The sequence below is a fragment of the Puma concolor genome, chromosome C2 (assembly GCF_028749965.1).
Source record: "Puma concolor isolate L17-30 chromosome C2, mPumCon1.1.hap2, whole genome shotgun sequence".
Taxonomy (NCBI): Eukaryota; Metazoa; Chordata; class Mammalia; order Carnivora; family Felidae; genus Puma; species Puma concolor.
The window spans coordinates 98,630,948-98,658,899 of NC_141675.1; the positions used below are offsets into that span (position 1 = coordinate 98,630,948).

The 27,952-nt window shown below is 34.6% G+C and overlaps 1 protein-coding gene and 1 long non-coding RNA gene across 46 annotated transcripts in view; one reads left to right on the plus strand and one right to left on the minus strand.

Moving 5' to 3' along the window:
• Positions 1-27,952, plus strand: part of ZBTB20 (zinc finger and BTB domain containing 20) — a 780,465-nt gene that overhangs the window by 145,315 nt on the left and 607,198 nt on the right. For 23 of the 43 annotated variants that reach the window (XM_086676278.1, XM_086676277.1, XM_086676313.1 and 20 more), the window contains one exon: positions 6,606-6,657. The gene's annotated coding sequence lies outside the window, so the exon portion shown is untranslated. Of the gene's footprint in view, positions 1-6,605; positions 6,658-17,526; positions 17,584-20,868; positions 20,945-24,269; positions 24,360-27,952 lie in introns of all 43 variants that reach the window. The other 20 variants (XM_086676280.1, XM_086676296.1, XM_086676292.1 and 17 more) reach the window with 9 other exon arrangements.
• LOC147577442 (uncharacterized) overlaps positions 1-27,952 on the minus strand; it is a 111,138-nt gene that overhangs the window by 51,680 nt on the left and 31,506 nt on the right. The window contains exon 5 of one of the 3 annotated variants that reach the window (XR_015240547.1): positions 13,181-13,308. The exons of the other annotated variants lie outside the window; for them this stretch is intronic. This is a non-coding gene — a long non-coding RNA (uncharacterized LOC147577442). The remainder of the gene's footprint in view (positions 1-13,180; positions 13,309-27,952) is intronic. 3 annotated transcript variants of the gene reach the window in all.

A 27,952-nucleotide genomic window follows, 5' to 3' on the forward strand; every position in this document is an offset into this window, starting at 1 on the left:
TGATATGCTTAGGAGCAAGAACATTATATAAATGCTCCAAAGCCATATCAATCTCATTAATATAATTTAGAAGAGAACATTTCTACTCATTGTGTTGAAATGTATTGTGGAGTAGGGTATTTGAAAGAGGACAATGGACAATTAGAAAGAAGGAAATTTTACTGACCTCTGAAATCTTAAAAATGTGTTGTATTTCTAATGCACTTATGCAAATGTTTAAATTCACACTTACTTTGATGTTTTTAAATTGCTTTTATTAAAATGGCTTAATAGAATATTTTAAAATAATTGATTATGGGTTCTTAGAAAGGGTACACATTCCAAGCTCAAAAACTTTAAAGTTTTTAGTGGAAGGAGATTAAATAATTCAGAAATGCATTCTGTTTACCTCTTAATAATTAAGCAGGTTAGACGGTGTACTTTTTATAGTCATTGAGTTTTAATTTATTTATTTGTTGGTGTGTTGGTTTTTAAGAATTTATTTAAGGCATTCTGCTATTGGGAAATAAAAATGAACAGAGTAAAGCTGCACATAATAAAGGAAAGGGGTTGGGTTACTTTTAAAGAGACAAGTGACAAAAAAAGAAATTGATTGGATTTCAGGGTTAAAAGAAGTGTTTAGTACATAATCTTTCTGAACTTTTCCCCTCTGTTTGGAAGAGAAACTGAAATACCTAACAGCAACTATGACTGAGTCAAGTGAGTAGTCTTTTGTTGTTGCCCTAGAGGCTGGTTCAGTGGAATTTGATTTGATCTTAGATGGCTTCATTATGGAGTTTGGCCAGGTCACTTTTATGGATTCTTGGAGACGTCTACCATAGAACTTATCAGATTCTTCGGTGCTTTAAAAACTCTGGTAATATCCTAAGCCAGAATGAATACCTTCATTCTGAGAAGCACCATCATGGGCTAGAACTGAAGTAGTCTTTTCCTTTCTTCGAGGGACTGCATCTTGTCCTCTTAACCATGTATGTACAGGTTCTTTCTGAAGTTTTTTAGGGATTATAAATTGGTTTTCATTTTTCATTTTTGATGAGATACAACCAAACTTCATACCTAAATTTTTATTTAATGAGGAAGACTTGTTTTCTATGATTATTGGTAGAGAATAGCCTTTAGCAGTTTCTATTTATTTTGTTCTAAGTTATCATTGCTTGCTTTTTATTTTTACTTATTTGAAATTATACCTATAATGGTTCTATCACTGAAATTGATGCATGTTTTATCTGTTTTCTCTTATAATAGTATGTTTACTATATAAATATACCCTCAAACTTCTCAAGTTTTCTTCATTCCACTCTGTGTATTTCTTTGAAAATTTGGTTAAAGATGTGATCGATTAAAGTTTGGCTTCCAGAAATCTAATAGATACCATTACAAGTGGTTGCTGTTTTTGCCAAATCTTATTTTTCTTTCCTTTGTTTTTCCTTTCTTTTTTCTTTAGTCTCTTTCTTCCCTCCCTCCTCACTCCATCTTCTTTCCTTCCATCCTTACTTTTTTTTTTTTTTTTTTAAGTCTATGTAGCTTATAGAGGTAAACTTCTAGGGACAGATAGACTTTTTCAACAGGCTTACTTAACATTTCGGAAATCTAGTAATATATTATCTAATCTTTTTTCTGCAACATAGACTAGGACTTGTTTTAGTGACTTTTATGTTTATAAAAAGTAATTTGTGTTTATTGTAGAAAATTTGGAAAGAAATCACAAGAAGAAAAATATTTGCCATAATGTTACTCTCTGAGATCAGTACTAGGAATAATTTAGTGTATAGGTCCTTACATGCTTTTTCTAATGCATAAATGCTTTTTCTGATACATATATACATACATACATAAGATCTACATTTATTTACTCATATTATCAAACATTGTGCATAGTCTATATACATATATATCATACGAAAAAATTATTAAAAATTGGGGCACCTGGTGGCTCAGTCAATTAAGCATCCAACTTTGGCTCAGGTCATGATCTCCTGGTTCTCAAGCCCCGCGTCACGCTCTGCTGACAGCTCAGAGCTTGGATCCTGCTTCAGATTCTGCATCTCCCTCTCTCTGTGCTCCTCCCCCACTCATGCTCTCTGATCTCTGTCTCTCTCTCTCTCTCTCTCTCAAAAATAAATAAACATTAAAAAAATTTAAAAGCATTGTTAAAAATTGTTACTTATTCATACCATTTTGCAACATGTTTATTTTAAGTTTATTTATTTATTTTTGAAAGAGAGTGCATGTGCACATGCACACACAGTTGGGGAGTGGCAGAGAGTGAGAATGGATGCTGGGCTCCATGTGGGGCTGGATGCAGGGCCAGAACTTATAGCCGGTGAAATCATGACCTGAGCTGAAATCAAGAGTCAGACACTTAACTGATTGAGCTACCAGTCACCCCTGCAACCTGCTTTTTAAGCTTCATGATGCTTTGTAAATTTTCACTTGCTGTATTTAATGAAAGCTTATTATTGTATCACATATTATTTATTTAACCAGTTCACTGTTATGGAATATTTAGGCTATTTTTTGCATTTTTCAGTACAGATTAATTACTAAAGAATATTCATTACAGATAATTATCTATTATAGATTAATATTTTTTTATATATCTTAGCTTGTATATCTTTTATTGTGAATTTCCTATTCATTTGAAAAAATGAGATATTTCTTTCACTTATTTATTTACTAAGATTAACTCTATGATGTCATATACATTAAAAAAATATTTACCCTTTTTGTTGGCCTCAATTTTATTCAAGATATTTTTTGACTTTGAAAAATTTTTAATTTTAAGTAGTCAAATTCATAAATCTTTATGCTTAGGTTATAATCTACTACTGATTATGTGGCTTAAAACATCTTCTCACCTTGGAGTTCAGAAAATTATATACATATGTTTTCTTTTTTTAATTTACATCCAAGTTAGTTAGCATATAGTGCAACAATAATTTCAAGAGTAGGTAGATTCTTTAATGCCCCTTACCCATTTAGTCTATCCGCCCCCCACAACCCCTCCAGTAACCCTCTGTTTGTTCTCCATATTTGAGTCTCTTATGTTTTGTCCCCCTCCCTGTTTTTATATTATTTTTGTTTCCTTTCCCTTGTGTTCATATGTTTTGTATCTTAAAGCCCTCATATGACTGAAGTCATATGATATTTGTCTTTCTCTGACTAATTTCGCTTAGCATAATACTCTCTAGTTCCACATACGTAGTTGCAAATGGCAAGATTTCATTTTTTTTTGATTGCTGAGTAATACTCCATTGTGTGTGTGTGTGTATACATATATACATATATATCACATCTTTATCCATTCGGGTATGTTTTCTTTTTTTTTTTAATTTTTTAATGGTTTTTTTTTTTTTTTTTTTTTTTGAGAGAGAGAGACATAGTGCAAGTGGGGGAGGGACAGAGAGAGAGAGGGAGACACAGAATCCAAAGCAGGCTCCCGGCTCTGAGCTGTCAGCACAGAGCCCGATGCTGGGCTCTAACCCACAGACCATGAGATCATGACCTGAGCTGAAGTCGGAGGCTTAACTGACTGAGCCACCCAGGCACCCTTATAGATATGTTTTCTTACAGCTCTTTGATTACTTATTATATTTAGATGTATCAATCTGATTTATATTTTGGTGCTTGGGAGGAGGTAGAGAAAAATCTCAACACTGAAAATGCTACCCCATACTAGAGTCCCTATAGTCTGTTCCACTAGTCTGTCTCTAACACTGCCTGTACCACACCATCACTTATTTCAGTCTTTGGTAAAAACTCACCTTGTTCTCTACTCATTTACTGCAGAGTCAAAACCTAACACTTGATATTTTTTCTGTTGTAACCTCCTATTTTATTTTATTTTATTTTATTTTATTATTTTATTTTATTTTATTGTTTTGTATTGTTTTGTTTTGTTTTAAAATTTGAACTAACTTTAAAGCATCAGAACTACTAAAGTTAATTTTAGTCCAATTTAGTTAAATAAAGATTTATCGAATGTTTGCTATATACCAGTCCCTGTGCTTGTTTTAGGAAGACATAAAGAATTGGAAGCCTGTGTGGTAGAGTCCTTGCGCTAGAAAAATGTATTAATCTGATGGAGGCAAACAGAGCATGTAAGTGGTCAAGATAGTGGCCTAATATTGGTAACTTCATTTTTATTCTGATTCTTTTTACTCTTTTTTTTTAAATCTATGACTTATTGACTCTAGACATTGTATAACTTTTTCCTTCTTATCTTTCTTTTAAATCCAGAAGAGATTAAGTGACAGTGATTTAACAGAGTCAGATTGACTCAGCCATATGAAATATGATGACTTTATATATAGTCTGTTACTATTTCTAATTAATGAAATGATAATTGTGTCTTCCTGTTTTCAGTTCTATAAATTTTTATTGAATATTTGGTAGGCATTATTTAAGGAGCTATAGGGAAAGAAAAATGAATGTCTGACAAATTTATAATTTAGTGGGGAAATTCATTATTTATAAAAAATAAGAGCAATATAATAAAATAATAGTTATTGAGAGTTTTGTTTGCTGTGTGCATTGTAGAAAGCAAGGTAATATATACTAACTTGTTTACCTCTTGTAATAACCTGTAATAGTCCTCCAGATAGTTTTTTGACTCTCTCACTTCATGCACACTTTTCCTTATTGTCACCTCCTCTGAGAAGCTTTCCTGTGCAAACCTATTTAAAATATAAGCCATGTAACTCTCAATGCTGTTACCTTGTGGTTTGTACTCACAGTACTAGCTATATGACATTATAAGTTTAACAGCTTATTTGCTTATTTGTTTTCCACTGCTAGAATGAATATTGAATGGAAGACTAAACAATGGGTTGTAAATGTTTAGAGTTGCAAAACAGCAAAGTTTAATATACAAAATTCAGCTTCTTTAAGCCTAAATTTCTTTATCTGTAAATGGATATAGACCTAGTGCCTGTCTCATAGGTTGGTCAAGCTGTTCATTCTTTCATTTGGTAAATATTCATTGATCTTTGTATGTGGCAGACACTCATTGTGAAATTGGGAATACGGTGAAAAATACAGTGTCTGCCCTTGTGGCACTTCCATTCTAGTGGGGGAGACAATAGATAAATTAAAATTACTTTTATAATATATCATGTAATGGCCAAATTAGTTTTCTCCAAATTAAATTTCCCGACCTCATTTCTACAATCTGAACATTTTTTCCCTATTCTATGTTTTCCTCTGTTTATCCATGATGAATGGTTCTGATCTCATTCCTCCTAAAAGATTCTAATTTTCAGTGCCTCTTCTAAAGTTTGGTGTTGCAGAATAACTGTTACTCATGTATCCTGACTATGACAGGGATATCACCTTCCTTTTCTCTATCCCATTTATCAGTACAGCTTAAACTCAGGTTTGTTTTAGTTTACTAGTATACTTTGTTATTTGGTTCTTTGTTTTCCCTTCATAAAATATTACTTATGCATATTAAATATCCAATCAATTAACCTTAGATCTTTCTCATTTTAATATGTTGTTGTTGTTGCATTTTTGTTTTTTGTTTGTTTGTTTGTTTGTTTGTTTTTACTGTAGATGCACTGGCTAATAGGATTGGCTTATGTTCATGTATGCGTTTCCATTAGTAAAACTGCTTTTGAGACTTTGAATGGCTGAATCTCTGTGGAGATTACTAGTTAATATGACATCAAGGTCATCATTGAAATTTCATAGCAAATTTGGAGGCATAGCTTTCCGAGGACGTAAAATATCAAGTTCAATTTTTAATAGGAGAGTTGTTTCTAGTTAATTTTTTTTATATTCAAACTCACTAAATTGGCTTTAAAGGCACCTCAACATCCTGCCTGCTTGACTGCTCCCAGTCTCAGCTTTGATTCTATACTATCATATACATTTGGATGGAAAGCAATGTAAAAGTGACTCATCCATTTGTTTGACATCCCTGACTCCAAATCTGAGTAGGACCCTATAATCATAGCTTTCTTGCTGAGACAGGAAACATAAAGCCATGTTCTAATGTCAGTGCATTAGGTACTGTGCACCAGTTCGAGCTATATTGGACATGTTAGCCTCTGGTCCCTTTTTTCTTCCATCCATTTACTTTTCATTCTCTGGATTATCTTCCCTTATGCAAATCTCTTTTACCTCATTCATTGTTTTGGGGATAGCGCCTGTGTTTTATCTTTGAATTTTTCCTAACTCATCAGTACTTACCAACATATTGTACACAGCAGATCTTTGCAAAATCTCTGATAATGAAGAATAACAAATACATGGGATAAAAACTATTTGGTATTAGTTTTTTTATTTATAAAAACATAAGTGTAAAAACCTTTAATTGTGTAAATTAAGAAATCCTAATAATACTGTAATAAATACCCTGGTCTACACCTAAGCCCTGTATACACAGTGACTTAAATTGTGTATTCGTGCCACACTTTACTATGTACTTGTACTGCATATACACAAATGAATGTGTTAGCCTTTATTTTTCTTTTGAAAACTGTAGATATTAGTTGACATACACAAACTCAGCTATATACTTCTCATGACTGGTCATAAATATGCTATGGAAATGTAAATTGTTTCCTTGAAGATTTTTCATTTTAAGTATTTTCTTTTTACAGTCACACAAAAAGAAGTATTAAGAATTGCCCTTTGAGACTCTGAAGGCTGAAGGTAATGTCCAGTGATATTTTCTTGAATGGGTTTTATCTTCTTGAAAAGTTTCGTAATATTTAAGGTCTTGTGTTTACTGTATCAGGTCTTTCCTTTATTGCCCCTTAACACATTAAATATCTTTTTCTATGTCTACCTAAAAATAAACTAAAATTATAAGTCAAAAAAGAAGAACCCTTGTGTTATCTCAGAATGTCTCAGCCTAATTGGGTGTTGCTATACGTCTTCCTTCTCTGTGAGAATGTATGATGGCCCTTCCCTGGTTTTGAAATCAGTTGGGAACTCTTCTGATTTTTTACCTTGCCCTTTTCTTAAATAGATTGGCTCAAACCCAAGAAGTCAGCACCCATTCCTCCTCAGGAAGAGCTTTACAACTAACTATAAGTGATAAAATGCATTTGTTGCGGGCAACAAAACTGTACGGGAAACCATGCAGATGAGATTTAGTGGCTACTCATAGCGAGAAGTCCAGAATTTCAGGCAAGAAGTTTACAATAGACTTGCGTTGCTGCATTGTGTGTAAAGAGCTCATAGGGATTGAAGAAGGTTTCTGAGACAAGAGGGGGCTGTAATTACTTTGCTTCTTACATGCATGGTTAGATCTTCCAGCGAGAATAACATGGTAGGGTAATTTATTATAGAAGAGTAAATCACGGATTACATTGGAGGGGGATGGGGCGCTGCAATCCAACCATCAGTTTTGTGAATACATACACTTAAGCATGTGTGATAGCTTGTTTTTAATTTCTTTACACCAGTGCACACCTCAAACATTCCGTTTAGCAGTGGGATATGCAAATTGTTCCAAATGCAGCAGCAGTACTTTCACCTGAATGTCAAAACTGTCAGAGAGCTTTAAATCAAATCTTTATAACATTTTTAAAAACCAGCCAGCCCCAAGATTGAGGCACCAAACTCACTGCAAAGACTTGATTCCCATACTTTCAAAATGCTCCAGTATGTCAACAGGGTAATGTCAAAGTTCTAATTCACCTGCTTTCTAATTTTAACCTTTTAAGGATTTTATTTTATTTGGCTTAATTACGATATTTTCTACAAATTAATGATAAATGCCTTGATTAATAAAACCAAATGTCAGAGAAAATGACAACTTGATGAAAAATTAATACTCGGCAATATTTTAAGTTACAGAAATATGAAACATGTACTCTTAAACCTCGTACTTCATCAGCCCTTTTTGAAGGTGGATAGCAGCAGTATTCTTGCACATAAGTTTCTACAGCCACATGTGTAGATGCATTTTGGCAATATAATTGTCAGCTGTTGTTTTTACTAGTAGCTGTTATAGATAGAAATATATTCTTAATTTTCAATCTCTCATTTTCCTCATAATATTATTTATTTTTACTTCACAAAATCAAGGTAAACTATTTTAGGTTAGTTACAGAGGTGAAGCTACCATATTAAGCATCCAAACAGCAATGTGTGTGTGTGTGTGTGTGTGTGTGTGTGTGTGTGTATTTTAAGAGATCTCATGGTATAAGATGTAGTCATTGGTGATTGGATATCTGTTAGACTATTAATTCATTTGGTTATGAACATTTCAGCTGTAATATTTAGAAGTTATTCAGTAAGAATATTATATACGAAGGGAGAGCACCTCTGTTTCAAAGGGAAATAGATTTTAATATAGGGATTTACTTTTTTTCAATATTTTTTTCCTGAGGTTTCATTAAAAGACCTGAATACCAATAAAGAGTATTAATTTGCCTTTTTTCCTATAAATTGTCTGTTAGATTAAAAAAAACAAAACTAAAGAACAAGAAATATGACTGTTTTTCTTCTTTTACTGGAGATCATGGAGCTAAAAGATTTTTAAAGATTCTGTGTATTTTTCCATCTTCACAAACGTCAGGATGACTTTTGGATATGAATACTTAAATATTCGATTAAATGTTATGCAGAAATGGTACTACACAGGAATTATAGTCTGTGTTGGTTTTTTATTCATATTTCACAGATGAAGCTGCCAGCCAAATGAGGGAAGGCACAATGACCTCTTCTGTGTTGTGCTTTTGTTTGGTTTGGTTGTTCAGGGATAAAAAAAAAACCCACATAATACACTGTCAGTGAAATGGACACACTTTGACCATCTGTTCACATAACGACATGATGGTCATACCTATCAACAGAAATTTCTGCCAACTAATGTTAAAATCACTTTTTGGGGATAATATGTTGGGAATTTCTACATAGGTGTTTCAGGCCTGTTGCTTTGCAAAGGAAGATAAATAGACATAAATGTTGGTCAGCATCTTTTCCTAAGGGAAAACATTCTTGCATGGCGATTTCTAGTACTGTTTAAAATTGGAGATGGATTGTGCTGAATCTTCCTCTAGCTGGATATAGGTTTTATTGTTTTTGTGTATTGCCTTGTTCCAGACATCCAGTCTGTACTGGCAAAGCTGCTTGATGAGTAGAGGCCACCAACATCGCTGCCCTGACTGCTTACATACCTGCCATGAATAATAGATTTGTCAGCTAGTTAATCACTACATTGTAACTGTCTCTGTTCCTTCTTAGCAGATCACTGCCCAGAGAAGTTTAAGTTCCCCTGTAACACAAAGCTTCTATTATGTGTCTATACCTGCATTTATTTGTATACCAAACATCTATTCTTCTTTTTGCAAATACTGATAAATAAGACATGTCACACTTTGTTGACAATTCTTAAATTACATGTTAAACAACATACTTTTCCCCCTTACTATATTCATCTGCCTTTCACCAATTTACTTCCATGTATGTACCAATTAACTTTTATTCATTAGTAATGGGATTTGGTCAAGGAAATACTAACAGCTACCTCACAATTCACAGTTTTATAAGTTTCTCATTGAGATTCTAATTATTTGGGGTGAGTACTATAAGAGAATGTCATCCTTTCCCCAAAAATGTTTATGAACAAAGGAGATAGACTAAAACCCAAAATAATCTTAAAAGGCTCTTGCTTGATGTTGCATTGTTTCTAGAAATGAGAACAATTGACCTAATGTTATACAGTTAGAATCTTTAATTTCAGGGAGTTGGAGTTGATAATTTAAACTTGATGCTGGTGTTAACACATACAATGATCATCTAATGTTCTTTGAAGAATTTTATGGAATATTAAATCTGTTAGACTGTCTCTTATCCTACAGAAAAAAAAAAAAAAAAACCCTGAAAATAAATACATTTCCTAATGGAGTTAAAATACATAAATTTCCAGTTTCAGTATTTATAATTTGACCATATCTTCTCTCTAAATGACTTTTAGCCCCTTTGGAAATTGTGTTCTCTCCTTTAAGTTTACACTGCTTTATTCTGCAAGCTCAAGTAATTGAGACCTTACTGGTTTGAAAAGATTAAGGCAGCTTCCAGAGTAGCCTACTATATAACGTAAGTACCAGTTCCTCTGAATAGGATTCATTTACCTTCATTTCCCTTGCAAGCTTGTATTTATTAATGAATAAAATACACTCATGAAACACACTGCTAAATAGATCAGTCAAAAGATACCAAGAAAAACCGTGAACATTGTCCAAGATATGTAGGGGATTTGTGTTTCTTGCCTAAATGATGATTTCATTCTTCCTCCCTATCTACCATCCCCCCTAATATCCAGGTCTCTCTTTGTATCCTTTAGTGATGACAAGATGTTTTTTATTCCTCTAATGAAGTGGGAAGCAGATTAACATGCTTTCTTCTTGGGAATTAGATTACTTATTGTAGTACTGCTCAACATATCTTTGTAATACTCCCCAACCCCTACCCACAACTAATTAGTGACTTTCAGAATTAGGGAAAATCTTGGTTGTGTGGTGGCTCTATATTTACCAGTGATCAAGGAAGTGTTACTAATACACTTGTCAGTATTAAAAAAGAATTAAGTAAATAAAGGGCCAGATGGCCGAGCCCAGGACCTATCAAGAACCCAGTATGTGTGGGCTGGTCCAACGGAATGACAGAAGCACATTACCAGGCTAAGTGGAATCAGAGTTAGGCTTTCACTTATAAGAAAAAGGACGTTTTTCAAATGTGTTTTCTTATGATATAGTGATTTGCATGTTTAGACCTCATTGTAGTAGTAACATTTGACAGTATATACTTCCCTGTACATCAAGAGCCAGGAATGTTTATATACATCAGAAAAGACTCTGGGAATAGGATATAGTGGCATCAAAGTAAAGCAATTACCATGTAAGCACTTTTGCTGGTCCAGAGAAGAATCCTGCTTTGTTCTCTCATGCAAACCTATGTGTTTACTATTATAACTTACTTATTACATTTTTATTTTAATTGAATATTTATTTCCTCCAATAGACTGTATGGCTTATGATATAAGGAACCTGGTTATGTGGTGGTTTTTATAGTGTATGACCAGATGAGGATCAAATAAATATTTTCTTAGTGTTTTGTTATAATAAGAGCATTATAATAGTGGTTATAATAAGATTAATTTAAGCTGAAGAAATTGAGAAAATAAATTCCCTTCCTTTCCTATGAGTTAATTGTCTTTACATGTATGCGTATATAAACATCTTGTTTCCTACTGTAATTTCCATATTTTTCATTTTCCATTTATTTTATTTTATCTTGTAACTATGTACCATTGGAAGCTGTTTTAAATCTTTTTGGTTTCTGGGACAGATAGATGGATCAGTGAATTGCTGGGTAGGTAAATTGACCAAATAGAATGTACATGCTTTTAGATTTCTCTCCCCATTGCCACACAAATAATGGAGAGAAGGTTTGCTAACCATAGGCCTCCCATCTTCCTTCTCTCCATGCCTTCTTTCCTACCTCCAGCAAATATTTATTGAATGTCTGCTCTGTGCCAGGAACATCCCAGGTGTTAGATATAATTGCCAAACAATAGAGACATAGTCCTTATTCCTGTGAGGCTTACCATCTAATAGGAAAATATAATAAACACATAAATAAACATTACAAACATAGATATGTAATTAAATGACTTATTTTGCTGGACTTCTCAATTCTGGTGTGGGTTAGGGAATTTATAGTGGAGAAATTATCTTCAATGACTGTCCTTATTAATAATAGTAGATCACTTCTAGATTAAAAAAAATGCACAGGCACCTGGGTGGCTTAGTTGGTTAAGCGTCCAACTTCGGCTCAGGTCATGATCTCATGGTTCATGGGTTCAAGCCCCACATCTGGCTCCGTGCTGATAACTCAGAGCCTGGCATCTGCTTTAGGTTCTGTGTCCCACTCTGTACCCCTCGCCTGCTCATGCTCTCTCTCCCTCTCTCTCAAAAATAAATACACATTTAAAAAAATTTTTTTAAAAAATGCAGGTTGTTCAAATTGTTTCAGATTATGTTTTATGGGATGGGTGGCCTTGGAATGAAAATAGATGAAGCAATATTTGCTTTAAAACATAAATAAAATGGTTTTGTAAACCAGGCTTAATATATATGATGTAGGTGTTTTCAAATCTCAGGTTGAAAAATCATGGAAATTTCTAGTATTTTTTAAATTACAAAATATTATTTCTTATAAAGATTGTTTATTAATAGTCCAGAGTTTACCTGTTAACTGGGTTATAGTAATGGTGATAAAATAGTAGCTGATCAAAATGTATATTTTTCCTTACTCTCTTTGGACATGTGTGTGGAATATTTTTGTCTTCTGATCAGATTGTTCATTATGCTTGCTTTGGATGTGTGTACTGTTTGGCCTTCAAGCCTTGCATGCCCATTCAAAGGCATTCCAAGTCATTATGCTGGACTTCAGCCTTGTTCAGTAAAAAGGCCATTTCCTCCATCAGCTGTCCACTTGGACATACATCCTTTTTACTCTCAAAAAGATTTTATATGCATTCAGAGTATATTAGATGGATTTGTCAAATTACTCACAGATAATCAGTTTTTTAAAGTTATAATTTGAGCTATGACCTCTCAAACTGTGAATTATAAGGTTTGACCCTTTGGTTCACTGTTTGACACAGCAGCCATTAATTATAGTTTTTAAAGGACATTTTATTTCAGTTAGAATTTGTGTTATGAAAACAGTTTAAGTATTTTTTCTTTAACTTTCAGGAATAAATGCTGACATGTAAATGTATGTGTGTGTGTTTACATATATATTTATTTATAAATAAATTATTTATAAATAAAATATTTATAAATAAATTATTTATTTATTATTTACATATATATTTATATAATATATAATAATATATATTTATATATTTAATTTATAATATAAATGTATATTTATATTTGAATATGCTATAATATATTGCATAAGCATGCTATAATCAAGTGTATTTATGCATATTTCTACAAGTATATCAAGTCTGTTATACATACCCATAAAGATTTTTCTATAATAACCTGTGAGTTAACACAAAGATCAGACTTATTTTATATAACTCTGGTATCAGGAGGAGACTGACTTTTTATTTATGTATGTTTATCACGGTGATGGAGACCTTTTTATTATTTGAATCTAGGCTTTTTTCTTTCCCTTAAGCAAGGGTACAGAAGTGGGTACCTACCTATGAGTGGCCAGTGTCTGACAGTAACTTGAATGTCCTCTAGATGGTTCAAAGTAGCTTGATGGGGAAGAATATAAACTAGTTAGGTGGTTTTCACAGATGTGCATAGCTCAGAGTACTGAGATTTTCTGAAAAGGACATAGCAGAAAGGTCTGTTTAGCTAAGTGTAGAGAGACATCCAGATGTATGGATCTTTTTCTGATTAAGTATATAGCTTAGAATGTATTCTTTTTCTTTTAGACCCATGAGTTTGTGATTTTTAAGGAAATGTTTACCTCTTTTTTTTCTGAAAGCAGAAGTAAAGGCAGTATATACCAACTAAATGTAGAATTTTTAAGAGGTAAAAAATTTATGAAACTAATTCAAAGCAAATTTTTATTTCACTAAGTACATTTGATCATTTTCAGATTTCTCAGGGATATGAATATCAGCTTTTCTCCCCACTAGCTTCGATTAATATATAAACAAACAATCTTTTAGATGGACACATTTTAGGAATTTTATTTTCCCATAGCAAATCATTCATTTTTTGAACTCAATTTAAGGGCTTATAAACACATTATGGGAGTTATGAAATTTGAAAATAGTTTTTAGAGATCAGTAGACTGAGAAAATTTCAGTTTAATTTTCTTTTTTTTTTTTAATTTTTTTTTTCAACGTTTATTTATTTTTGGGACAGAGAGAGACAGAGCATGAACGGGGGAGGGGCAGAGAGAGAGGGAGACGCAGAATTGGAAACAGGCTCCAGGCTCTGAGCCATCAGCCCAGAGCCCGACGCGGGGCTCGAACTCACGGACCGCGAGATCGTGACCTGGCTGAAGTCGGACGCTTAACCGACTGCGCCACCCAGGCGCCCCTAATTTTCAAGTTTTATACTGACCTCACCATTGTTTGATGAAGATTCACTTTTTCCTATTCTTCATATTACTTAAAAGCTAGTACAGGATGACATTAAAAATTATTTTTAATTAGGTCCCAGTCCAGTTTTTGAGCCCCTAACTTCTAAAGTTCTCTCCTGCTTTTCCCACCTTGCCTCACCTTCTTTCCCTAAGCACATAACTCTTCCTGCCCACACTGCACTGTTTGCTGTCTTAACACGCTATGTCCTGTCATGTTTTATGCCTTTGTTCTTACAGTTCAGTCAGCCTTCTGTGGCCTTTCATGTGGCCCACAAAATGCTGTCTTTACCCTCTAATACAGAATCAACACATACTTTTCTCAGTGTTTCCTTCACATTTGCTCACATAAGTATAACACTTCTAACACTGTCTCATAGTTAGTTTTTAGTGATGCCTGTCTCCTTTCTCAGATGATAAGCTTCTTGAGGGAAGGGAATATGCCTTCTTCATTTTTGTGTTTATCTCAGACCAGGTATTCAATAAATTTTTCTTGAATTGATTTGTCTATCAAGGGAATCAGAGAAACTATATTATCGGTTGTACTCAGAATTTATCTACAACAAAAACATAGCAAAAAGGGATCCTTTAAAAAAATATGTGTACTAAGTTTCCTTTGTGTCACTGCATGATTTCCTTTAGGTCTGAGTACTTGTTTTGGTGTTTATTTCTATAGCTCAGTAAGGAAATAAATGTTGTGTTCTATATGCTGGTATGCTTACAGGCATAAAGTTAAGTACAACTTTAAGACAAAAAAAACATTTATTAGGAAAAAAAAAAAAAAGAGGAACAAACCAGTGACTTGTCAAGGCAGTTTCAGATCTTCACATGTGAAATAACATGAAGTCTTAAGAGTGTTTAATGCTCTATGATTTTATAGTAACCATTATTGATGATTGTACTTAGTTTGAAACAGCTTTGTATATGTATAGACTTACCCAGGATCTGAAATTTAGGCAATATTAGCCTCTCAAATGGATCTGTTTGGAAAGCATTATAAAATAATAGCTCCCTGCCCAAAGAAAGATGCTGCTGTATTAAGGCTGCACTCATTTAATGGTGTCTCAGCTGAAACAGGTGCCTTACTTGCTTTGTTCTCTAGAAGCAGCTTTATAGATTTAAGCACTGAGTATACAGTACACAGTGGCACTATTAACAAATCAGAATGAGGCCAAGGGAAAACTCATCTAGGATCCACACACCTAAATGCAGTTAGTAAACAGAGACACTAACTCTCATTAAGCATAATTAAACCTAATATTGACTGTAAACTGTTACTTACCTTAAACTTCCCTGTAGAGAGTGTGGAAAGGGATTAACCTAGCAGATTGGGACATTAATTACTACCTCTTTCACATTAAAGTTACCACCAAGAAGGGCTATATTCATAAATAAAACATAGAAGGGATTGAGAGACTGAAAATATGTAAATTTACTTTATAAAAAGGAAAGAAAAGCCTAAATTAAAAAAAAAATAAGTGAGCTGTGAGCGATGCCAGCCCCAGCAAAATGGAACTCTGGCTAATTACTACAAAAAAATAGGCTGAAATAATCACAGAAATGTGTCCTTGCCTTCTGACTGACAGAATCTGCTTCACAGGAGACTCCAGTTCAGCTGAGTCCTCTCTTTTTCATGCGTAGCTTCCTCCACTGCTGAATCTAATGTAGGGTTTGAGGAGTCGATGAAGGGACTTGGGAGAAATAGAATTTCTTTCCTACCCACCCCCCCCAGTCATTTATAGCCCTTTACTTATGAAATTGATTATAATGATTATATAAATGTTGTTTGATTTGTCAGCAAGAAGGCATAGTGCTGTTTTTTGTTCAGTCAAAATGGTCTGGTAACTGGTCTCCTGCTACTATTTAATAATCTCCTTCTTGGGTGCAATCTAAAGAGTATGTTGTGAAGGATATAAAAATGTCAGCTAAATTTAAGATCGACTGTTAAGTTTTTATATTATGCTGCTGCCCCAAGAGGGGAGGCCAGGATCTGGGAGATAAGAATTTAAAGAGAAAAGCAAAGTAATGACAATACAAACTTATCTACCAGCCTCAGAATTGTCTTCAAAATCTGTCAGCCTGTCTTTGCTTGCTGTGAACGTATTCTGTTTTCAAATACCTGTTTCCTATGTCCTTTCCAATAAGGAACCATACTCTGTACTCATTTCTGGACTTTCTTATTACTTCACCAGGGTGCATTTCTAATTCATGGAACTGAATCTGACCTAAAACCTTTCTTATGGCTGTAGAATTAAACCATAGTTTAGGTTTAACATATTAGGCTCCTAGTTAGGTCTTAGTGCTATCATGCTAAATTTTATCTTTCAGGAGCTCATGAGCACCAGAGCAATACAGTAGTTGTGCATGTGGAAAAGGGAGCCTAGAGCATGTATTAAGCCTGGAGCATGTATTCATTTTTTTTTTTTTAGAGGATGTGAGGTTTAATTTTAGAATAAAACCCTTAATTTTTTCCCCTGAATTTAAAGCTAGTTTCACAGCTCACGAGATGAACTAATGAAACAGAAATAATTAATGGACGAAACTCTATCCTTCATTTCCCCCATTGAACAAAAATTCACAAACTGGTTGGATGACAGAGGATGAACAAAAACAGTGAGAGTAAGAGTACTTCTATCCTCTGTTCTTGTAACAATCGTGACATTACGAAATAACCATAACAATGGCACTCTTATTAATCAGACATATTTATACAGAATTAGTGTTGGCTTCTGCTCTATATTACCTTTAGTTTTACATGAACTTTTATTATCTGTGCATATCAAAAGAGACATGGTGAATGAACAAAGAAGCCCTGTTATGAGACAAGTATTATTTGACATTTTGGGAAGCTCTTATTATAGGGTTTCCTCCTAAGTGAGAACAACGGGAAGGTTGTCATTAGTTGCACTATTACAGACATTCTGGATTGTTAAAAACAGAAATGGAGCCCACTTTTTTCCTTGAAGAAGATTCATCAATTAGAACAATTCCAATGATCCAAGACTTCTGTGACTTTCCCCCCACACCCAGTCTTTCTCATTTCATCATGTGAAACAGTGAGCCTATAGACATCTCTTAAGATCATTGTTTTCTCTTTGTTTACAGAGCTAGTTAGCTGTATGGTTCTCTTATTTTTTTTTAAGATGCATAATCATGTTAGATTTCTGGAAAATCTCTGATTAAACCAAAATGCAGAAGTCTTGCAAGGTCTATAGCCCTACTGCAAACCGGATGCCTTTTATTTTCCATCCTAATAGAGAGAAGCTCTGAGTATGTTCTTTTGAGGCCTTCTTTCCTGGCTTATGACAGGTCTGACTGGGAATTATGGTGAAAAAAGCATGATTATGAGTAATATTAAATCTCCTCTTAAAATCATTGGGCCTGGACTTTTATATTGACCAGTGGTCATGTTTTTGTTTTTGTTTTTGTTTTTGTTTGTTTTTTCTACAGCTTTGGATAAAATTTGAAGTCCAAAGAATAAAAATAACACTGTTGAAAAGAGAATGGGTGAGTCACTACAGTTGCAATGCATCAGCTGCCTGAATAAGAACAGTGATTCTCAAAGTGGAGGAAGTAGAGGTGGAATCACCACCTGTGGGGTCTTTTCAAATGAACCTCCCTCAGGTTGACAATTATTGGTGTAGACAATTGTCTAAGAGCCAAGATACTAGAAATTGATAATTTAGCTGCTATCATTCCTTTGAAGTTTAAATAGAGAGAACAGAATAAAGATTTTATTATTGCAGTATTTCCCTGTACCCTCTGTTATATCCTCCTATCTTATGTTAACAGACACTGAGTTTGGGGGCTCAGTGAAAAAAAAACAACAAACCCCCTAATAACATATAAATGTTAAGGAAGACAAAGGGGCTGCTAATTTTGGGGTTTAAACACCTGTAAAAGCAACAGGTGCCTGGGTGGCTCAGTCAGTCAAGCATCTGACTCATGGTTCATGAGTTCAAGCCCTGCATTGGGCTCTGTGCTGATAGCATGGAGCCTGCTTGGGATTCTCTCTCTCCCTCTATGTGTGTGTGTGTCTCTCTCTCACTCTCAAAAAAATATAAACATTAAAGAAAATGAACACTTGTAAAAGAACGCCAAGTTTTCTGAATGAGACACACACACACACACACACACACACACACACACACAAAATCATTAAACTCTTTTTAATCACCCATCTATCCTGCACAGCAATAAGAAAGGACAAAACTGTTTTGTACCATAAAACACTTAAACTGAATCCTTTTGAAAAAGGATTTGTTTTTAATTTCTAATTATTTCTATTATACAATTTAAATAGAATGCTAGAAGGATAGGCAAAGTGATTTAATTTGTGGCTATTCTACTACCTCTAAGCAGGAGGATACTTAAAACCTATTTAAAACAGGAGAGATCATCCTTGTGTGGAATCAGGATATTCCTTGGCTGTGAATTCTAGGATGAAATGTTTTCTCATTATGGGGACATTCACCAAACCCTTTATTTGACAGGATCACTCTGTCAAAGGTGATAAAAATCACCTTTCTTGATTTTTATAAGGCACTTATTGCCTAATCAGCACTGAAAGTGGTTCAAAGCAGTATATACTTTCACATTTCTTAAATCCCACACCAGATTATGAAGTGTGGGAGCAAGGAATGTATTATTTATAACTTCGTATCCTCGTTAGTGCTTTGGATTTTGCAGGTATGTAGTGCATTTTTAGGTGATTCTTGTTTTTAATGTGGACAAGCTGAGGTCAGTGAAGAGAGTCACCAAATTGAAAGGTAATTCAGTGAACTTTTTTTTATATCAGAATATGATTCATCCTAATTTTCAACTACATAAAATTTTCAAGGAAATAAGTTCACCTGTGACTCCCAAATCACTAGTTTCCCCTAGTAGCCAATTATGTATATCCCACCTATGACCTCATCTAAAGCTAGTATACTCTGGGTTTGTACTATGTCTTTAGTAACAAATCCATCCTTTCATTCACTTAAAAACATTTATTAATGCTAACTATTTGTGAAGCATACAGATGAAAATATAGGGTGGCTGCTCTCAAGAGACCTGTGGGCTGCAGAGGTCTCAAATACAGTAGAATTCTGTAAGTATTAATAACTTAAGAGGGGCCTAAAAAAGTTACTATGGGAACATAGTAGGAGATCAAGGAAGAATTCATAAAGATAATACTTGAATGGAGTTTTGAAAGGTGAATAGTAGTTTGATACATGAAGGTGAGGGGGGGACTGGCCGTATTGGGGAATGTTCTGGAAAAACGTAACAGTATGCAAGGAAGCCCAAAGGAATGGGAAAGCCTGACTGATTCATCTGTGTCTTAGTGTGGAAGTAAGAAGTAAGGCTAGATGGGTAATGTTGGTCAGATTAAAAAAGGCCATAAATCCTACACTAAGGAGATTGGATATCCTATCACTGTTGGTAAGTCAATGGAAGATGAATGTTAAGATGATATATTCAAGAGTGTGGAGATATAATCTATACCACATAATAATCAAATAGATATGGAAGGTGGGGGAGCAGTCATGAATGAGTCAGTTTCCTGGCTTTGTGAGTTTTAGTGTCATTTATAAAAAGATAGAAAATGCTATTAGCTACTACCTTCTCTCTTTTCCCAAATACACTCATTTCTCCAGAGATGTTTATCCTGTCTGTTTTCATTTCCTCACCAATACATTAGTCAATTCACCTTGTCTGTTTCAGAGACCTCTATCACTTCAACAAACTAACTCTTTTTGAGATCTCATTGGACATTTGACCTTGTGGAAGTAGTCACACTTCCTTCTTTTTGAAATGCTTTGCACCCTCATTTTCCATGGCCTCATACTCTTGATATTTTCCCTATGCCCTTTATTATTCCCTGATACCTCATTTGCAGTCTTAGTCTCCATATCCAGCTATTGAATGTTGGTAATTGTCAATGTTAGATTCAAAGCATTTCTGTTGATGCCCAGCATTTGGGGCATCTTTGTAGCCAGAACACATTGAGATGTTTTTGGAGAATGTACCATAATTCTTTTAAAGTTCTTTTGGGAGGACCACATTTCAAAGATTATGGTTAAATACATATTCTTTTGTTCTTTATTACTAAGTAATGTGTAACATTCAACACATGCCCATAGGGGAACTCATATGGTAACTTTGGTTGTAATTGTATATCTTATAAAATCTTACTGATGCTTATGTTTTAACCTTGGGCAGTTGTTAATCCTCATTGAATCTTAGTGTCTTTCTTTTTTAATGTTTATTTATTTATTTTAAGGGAGAGCAAGCAGGTGAGCACTGGAAGTGCAGAGAGAGGGAGAGACAGAGAATCCCAAGCAGGTTACACGCTGTCAGCACAGAGCCGGATGTGGGACTCAAAGCCACGAACCCATGAGATCACAACCTGAGATGAAACCAAGAGTTGGGTGCTTAAACCACTGAACCACCCAGGTGCCCCAGAATCTTAGTTTCTTAATCAGTAGTATATGGGGAGCCATCCCAGCTCTTTAAGATTTCATGATGCTGTGGTTTGCTATTTTACAATCTGAAGAGGTTAGTAAAGTCTAAAGGATATTCAGATGACACTGAATTCCATAATCAAAGTTTATATAAAAATGTTTGTCTTTTCCACATCTACATTTCACACATTGCTTCCTTTATTTAAGGTAATTCCATGCTTATGGAAATACATATTCTTAATTCCATGTTTGCTTAAAAATATTTTAGACAGTTTTGCCATGAAATTTTATCAAAAACTTTTTGACAATCTGAATAGATTATGTATTCTGGTTTCTATACTTGCAGATATTCATTGATATTCATTTAATACCACAAGAAGTCCAGGTGTGAAGTGTTCAATTAACTCCTGGGGGTAAGCTTTGTAGGTATCTTACACTTTTGTACATATTTCCCTTGTTTGTGTTCGGTTACCCACATTGCTTTTAAACCTGTTTTTTGTGATTGGTTGACATTGCCAGTGTACTTTCAGTACTCTGTGAAAATGGCCACTTTAAGTACATATTAAGTTAGATATTCACAGCACAGTTTTATTTTTGGTTGGTGCCCATTTGATGCTAATGATTGATCTAGATCTAGCTTATTAATTAATTTTAAAATGGCCTTTGTATTTGTCATTATTTTGAAACTAGAATCTACTAATTTATGTGCTCTAAATATGTTTGAGGTGTGGGAATCAACTTAATGTTTTCCTACTCTGTGTGTGTGTGTGTGTGTGTGTGTGTGTGTGTGTGTGTACCTACATATTTTTGTTATCAATTTAGTAAAACTAATCTTTAAATTTTCCTACTTATTGGTAGCTAATTTATTATGTTGCCATACAAAAAACCAAAGAACTGAAACAACAACAAGAGAAAACACACTTCATATTGGTGTTGCTGTTCCTTGCAAATGTGGCCTCATTTTCCTTACTTAGGTTCCTTACGCAATATCTAATGGAGGTTTTTTTTCTCCGATTGGATAGTTTTTACTAAACACTTGCAATGTGTAATCTACCTGGATTATCCCCTCCGGCCTTCCACTATGTGGCCTAATTTTACTCATCTGAGCAATCTTTCCATTTAAAAAATAAATGGTCTTTCTCTCATATTTCTTTGTTCATTTTATCATTTAAACATATAGTGTGATAGTCTCTATTTCCACTTTTCTCTTCCTTTGTGCTCACGTTTTTAGTCCTTGACATTTTATTGTATAAAAAAGTAAATGTTTGAACAACCTTTGTGATTTTCTGTTTTAAAAACACTCCTTTTGGGGAGTCTAGCTGGCTCATCTAGTGGAGCCTGCAACTCTTTATCTTGGGGTTATGAGTTCAAGCCCCACGTTGGACAATTTATTACAAATAAATAAATAAATACACTCCTTTAAGGTTTGCTTGTCTATCTCTAATTAATTGTCTATTAGTGTTCTTCAGAGGAAATGAGCGATCATTTCCTATTAGGTTCTGGAAGGAAAATAGCTGAATAATTAAGAGTATTTATGACTTTTAGTTTTGGGTCTCCTTAAATTATGGTTACACATAGTTTGGTTCCAAGCTAGCCAGAAATGGGAGAGTTTGTGAAAAAAAATAAGTGTAAGATTACCATCTCTGGGTTATTTATAAATTCAGACTGTTTCTCTTGATATCTTCAAAATGTCTATTATTTCAAACTTAAAATCTATTGAATAAAGACTTGATTCTGTTCTAAATGAGAAAAATTCCCCAACTCAAGTGAAAATGTAAATATTATACTCCAATAGGAAGCTACCAGCTGATACCATCTTAATTTAAAATTTTTTATATATTATACTAGTCCCTGATTCTGTGGGTAAGGATGGCAGATGAAGCATTATGAGCTGTTTATCACTGTCACACAAAGTCAGTCACAGGAAGTAAGAAATATTTGTACTCTAAAAAATATTACAATATAAATTCTTTAGACTAGAAACCATGATTTCTCTATGGATCTTTTCTGTGGAAGATCCTCCAAGGAGTAAATACTCAGTCAACATAAATTGATGGTGAAAATACCTGAAGTTTAGCTTTGAAAGGGAGCTTTTAAAATAAGTAATCTTGGTTAGCTTTAGGGAAAATCTCTCTCCTGAAATGCTATGTATTGAAAAGCACAGATATTAGTCTGGAGGCACTCAAATAGAGAAGAGTCCAATTTTAGTACATTGTGTGGGGAGTGACATGCGTGGAAGTCCATTAATAGCAATGCATGTTGTGTTCTTTTCATATTATTTTGCTAATGAATTTAGTATCAGATTGATGGGTGCTTGGAACAGAAGACAATTTGCAGAAGTAGTTAGAGCAGCTGTATATATCCCAGCTAAAGGCCTGCAAAGTGATCTCCATTGGACGTCAAGCTCTAGATAGAAAAGGATACTTGCAAACACTTGCTTCTCATCAAGTATGAATTGAACTAGCAACCTTTTTGTCTGTGGATTCATATTTCTTTACAGAGAGTGACATCACCTCAGGAGTAGCATTCAGAAATGTGTGGTTGCTACAATGACCTGGAAGCACTATTGTATTTTAGTGGGTAGGGCAAAGAGATGGCTTTAAGTTCTATGGTATGTGAACTGATTACTTAGGAAGGAGACTTGGCCAGCTCTCAAAGCCAGTAGCATTCCTGTAGAGAAATGCTATTTGGGCAATCAGGTATCTTTTATAGCAGTAGTTTTTAGACATTTTCATAGTAGCTATCTGAAAGAAATACAATTAAATCATAACCTAGTACACACAGATATTATATATATTATATATATATATATATATATATATATATATATATATATATAATTGAAACAAAAAATTTCACAAGACAGTATTTATTTACCCTTCCTATGCTTGATGCCTACAAATATTTTACATTCTATCCTATGCTATTTTTTCCTTTTCTTTGAAAGTCTACAACCCACTACCTTAATTTCAAGACCACTAATGGTACACCCTACAAATTGAAAAATGGTGTTGCAGAGATCTACATTTCCTGGTAAGAGCAGGATAAAGACAAAATAACTGAAGTGTTGCTCTATTGTGACTTGGTTTCCTTTTATCCTAAGCAGAGCTCAAAATTTCCATGTGTGACTATGGTCCAAATTTCGTTTTAGGAGAGGCTAGACCTGTGTGCCAACCATCCAGGTATAAAGCCTGATAGCCTCCTTTGTCCTCTGTTGTCATGACAGTGAGGGAAGAAAAACTGAGAGCATTCTTTCATTTCCCTCACAGCATTTGGATCCAAAGACTCAAAGTGGCCTCTGTGGTGCATATTAGGAACTCTGTGGTATTACATTACAGTGAACAAGATTCAGTGAGATGAGTGTGAAACACTCTGCTCTTCCTGTCAAAGTGGGTCATCCCTAAGCTGTGGGATGGTGACTTGCCATATTGGGCCTCCTTGCCCTTGCATGTTGCTGATTGAAGAAAATGTGAAGCCAAGTAGCCTGCATGTTTTGGTGTGGTGCCCAATTTATCATGGTTGTATAAAGTTAACCAAATTCTTGGCTTCTTAGAAGATTGTCAGAATATTGGCTTTTCAGAGTACTTTTAAGGGACATAGTTACTAATGGCAAGCCTTAATTTTCTTCATGTCCTTCACCTGGAGTGCTTGTACCAATTAAATCTAGTCCACAGTTCTCAGCTGAGGGAGGGAAAGGTTAATTGGAAAAAAAAAAGCTTTTGTAGTGATTTTAATATGTCTTCCTAGCAGAGGATGATTATTTGGCTATCCAAGATAGCCTACCCTGCTCTCTTAAGTCATCAGGAACTGGGCAGAACAGCATTTAGTCACACAGAGGTAAGTTGAGCATGGGCAGTTTTCTGTTGTCATCCTTCTGGTTCACGTGCTATTCTCATGAGCATTTGTTCACCAGCTTGACTGAAAAAGCCAGGATTTAGCTTCATCCTTGATTTTGTTGTGTTGATCCAGTGACAATTACAGAATGGCTTGAGTAATGAATTGGAGATTTATATTTGTAGGATCTGGGTGAACCCTATGAACAGAGCTCAGGAATTTGTTTCTTGTTTCTTTTGGTCCTCAAAAGAGGACATGGATAGATATTCTGACTTTTAGTTAAGAGTGTCCATGTAGGTAGAAGGAGGCACAGCTATCCTGTCGCTGGTTTTGCCATTTAGGGACTTGCCCAGGAGTCTGTGGAGCTGGAGTTGTCAGAATTCATTCACAGTCATGGGATGGCTCATCCTATTGTACTAGTTAGGCTGGGCTGGTGAGTGGCTGAACGCTTGACCTCTAACTTCCAGGTGACCATAGTGGCAGTAGTACTGGACCCACCTGCTCCGGTGGGATAGTTGTGGGGTATGAAGCACAGTCCAAAATTCCCACTTATCTGCTATGGTAAAAGTGGTTTCCTTTGGAATGACTCTTAGCCTTTCTATAGTAAAGGAGCTTTGTCTGCAGCAATGGCAGCTGCAGGTGAAAGCACATTTTTTCCCCCTTGTTCCCTAGTATTAGTCAAAGCAGGGTAGGATCTACCCAGCTTGACAAGATGTTGTTCCAGCCAGGACCCAGTATCTCTTCGTCTGGTATTTCTCCCAGGCTTCTAATAAATAGTATTTGCTGTTGAATGCACTTGAGGTGCCACAAATCCTTCACTTTAGAAGAGACTTGCAACTATTTGGCTTTCACTTTTTCTCAGCGTTTTTTTTTTTTTAATGTTTATTTTTGAGAGACAGAGCATGAGAGAACACGTGGGTGCGCACATGAGCAGGGGAGGGCTGAGAGAGAGAGAGAGAGAGAGAGAGAGAAAGACACAGAATCTGAAGCAGGCTCCAGGCTCTGAGCTGTCAGCACAGAGCCTGACGCAGGTCTCGAACTCATGGACCTCGAGATCATGACCTGAGTCCAAGTCGTACACTTAACCAGTTGAGCCACCCAGTCGTCCCTGTCTAAGCATATTATTGAAGCAGACTGGAACTGGCACTTCTTAAACTCACTGTTTGGGTGGGTTTGTCTTGACTCAATAGTCTCAGCTTAAAAAATACCTCTCTAAAGCAACTTTCTCAGATCATTCTAAAGTAAGACCCTCTTGTTAATCCATACCGCAGTACCATGGTTACTTCCTCCGTAACATATATGGTCCAGGAAACTGTAAGAGAGTGTGAGTGTGTATCAATAATTGCATTTACATTTAGTATAACTATTGACATGTTTGAATTTATGTCTATCCTCTTATATTTTGTTTCCTGTTTTTTTCCTCTCTTTTCCATTCTTCCATTTCCCATTTCCTGCTTTGTTTCAGGTTACTTGAATGTTTTTTTAGTATTCCACTGTAAGTTACTAATTATGCTTTTGACTATCTTTGTGTAGTTTTTTAGGGGTTCTAAGGTTGTAAGGTTTACAATATACATACTTAACTTTTCGTAGTCCTCTTAGAATCAGTATTTTATCACTTCAAGGAGAATGTAGAAATCATGCCACCATGTAAGTTTGTTTACTCTCCCAGTTTTGCACTGTTATTGTACTCTATTATATCTACATATATTGAAACCCCATCAGATAATGTTATACTTTTCACTTTCAACTGCTAAGCATATTTTAAAGAACTCAAGCAGAGAACAATTCTGTTGTTTTTATTGATATGTTTATCATTTCTATTGCTTTCTCTTTATTCTTCTTGTATAAAGTTTCTTTGTAGTATAATTTTCCTTCTGTCTGGAAAACTTCCTTTAGTAATTCTTTTAGAACAGGTCTCCTGGCAACATATTTTCTTAGGTTTTGTTTTTTTTTCAACTGACAGTGTCTTTATTTTGCTTCATTCTGAAAAGATATTTTTATTGGATATAGATTCTATGTTGACATTTTCTTCTTCTCAGCACTTTTAAAAAGTTGTATCAGTTCCTTCTGGCTTCTAGGGCTTCTAATGAAAAATCCACAGCCCTATGAATTGTTAATCCCCCATAAGTGACATGTGATTTCTTCTGAATGCTTTCAAGATATTTTTTTTCTGATCTTCAGTTTCTACACTTTAATATTCAGATAAATTGAAATGATGTATTGGGTGTGGATTATTTTTGTTATTATCCTATTTGAGCTTACTATACTTGAATCTGTAGTTTTATCTATTTCACTAAATTTGGAAGTTTCCAAATATTTTTCAAATATTTTTTTCAGCACTGTACCCTTTTTCTCCTTTCCTTCTGATACTCTAATGACAGGAATGCTAGACTTCTTGTCACTGTCCTATAGGTCTCTGAATCTTGTTAATTTTTTTCCTCTTTATTGTTCATATTAGATCGTTTCAGTTGATCTATCCTAAAGTTCAAAGACTCTTTTTCTGTAATCTTCATTTTGCAATTGAGAGAGCATCTGTGATCTTTTTCTTGTTATTTATTTTATTTTTATGTTTCAAGACTGTTCCTTGTTAAAGCATTTTTGTAATAGCTAATTTAAAGTCTTTGTCAGATAATTTCAACATTTGTATTATTTCAGTGTTTGTGACTGTTAGGTATCTTTTCTCATGTGAGTTGAGATTTTCCTGGTTTTTCATTTGCCCAGAAATTTTTATTTCACTTTAATCTGGACATTTTAAATATTATGAGATTTTGAGTTTTGTTTAAATTCTATGGAGAATGTTGATAATTTTGTTTTAGCAGGCAATTGTAGTTAGGTTCAGGTCACAAGTTACAGGCTGTATATTCTATAGTTGGAATGCTAGTTTTATTTTCAGATTTGTCCTGTGTATGTATCAGAGGCCAGTCTTGGACCTAGGCACAGCCCTATGTGTTAATTTACTTCATAATTTCTTTTGTATGCTGATTAAAATCAGATACATATATGTGTATCTGGGATGAGCCCAGAATTTCATAACAATTTTATGGGATTACCTTTCTGAGCCCTTTTCTTTCCATGATATTGATGGTATTTTTCATTTCCCTGCAGTTGCCTGTTTTGGCCCTCCAGGTAGCAAGCTGTGGCTTTATTTACTGTACTCTCATGCCTATTTCTGTAACTGCCTATGTTCAAGGCCAAGTGGTGAGAGCACAGAGAGAGCAAAATAAATGCAGTGGGAGTTCACCAAACCCTCATGGGACCACAACTATTTTTTAAGCTAATTTCTTAATTGTCTAATTGCCATATATTTTTTAAAGTGCAAAAATTATAAGTATACATTTAGGTGAGTTTTCAGGAAGTGAATATACCCATGTAAGCACTGCCCAGACCAACAGGCAAAGCATTACCAGACCACAGAGGTCTGCTGTTTTCCCTTCCTACCCTCCAAGAGTAACCACTATCATGACTTTTAATACAATAAATTAGCTTTGATTGTTTTTGAACAATATATGTGGCGTATTTTTTCTTTTGCTTATGTTTATGAGATTCATTCCTGTTGTGTTGCATCTGTGTTTAGCTGCAGATTTTTTTTTAAACAT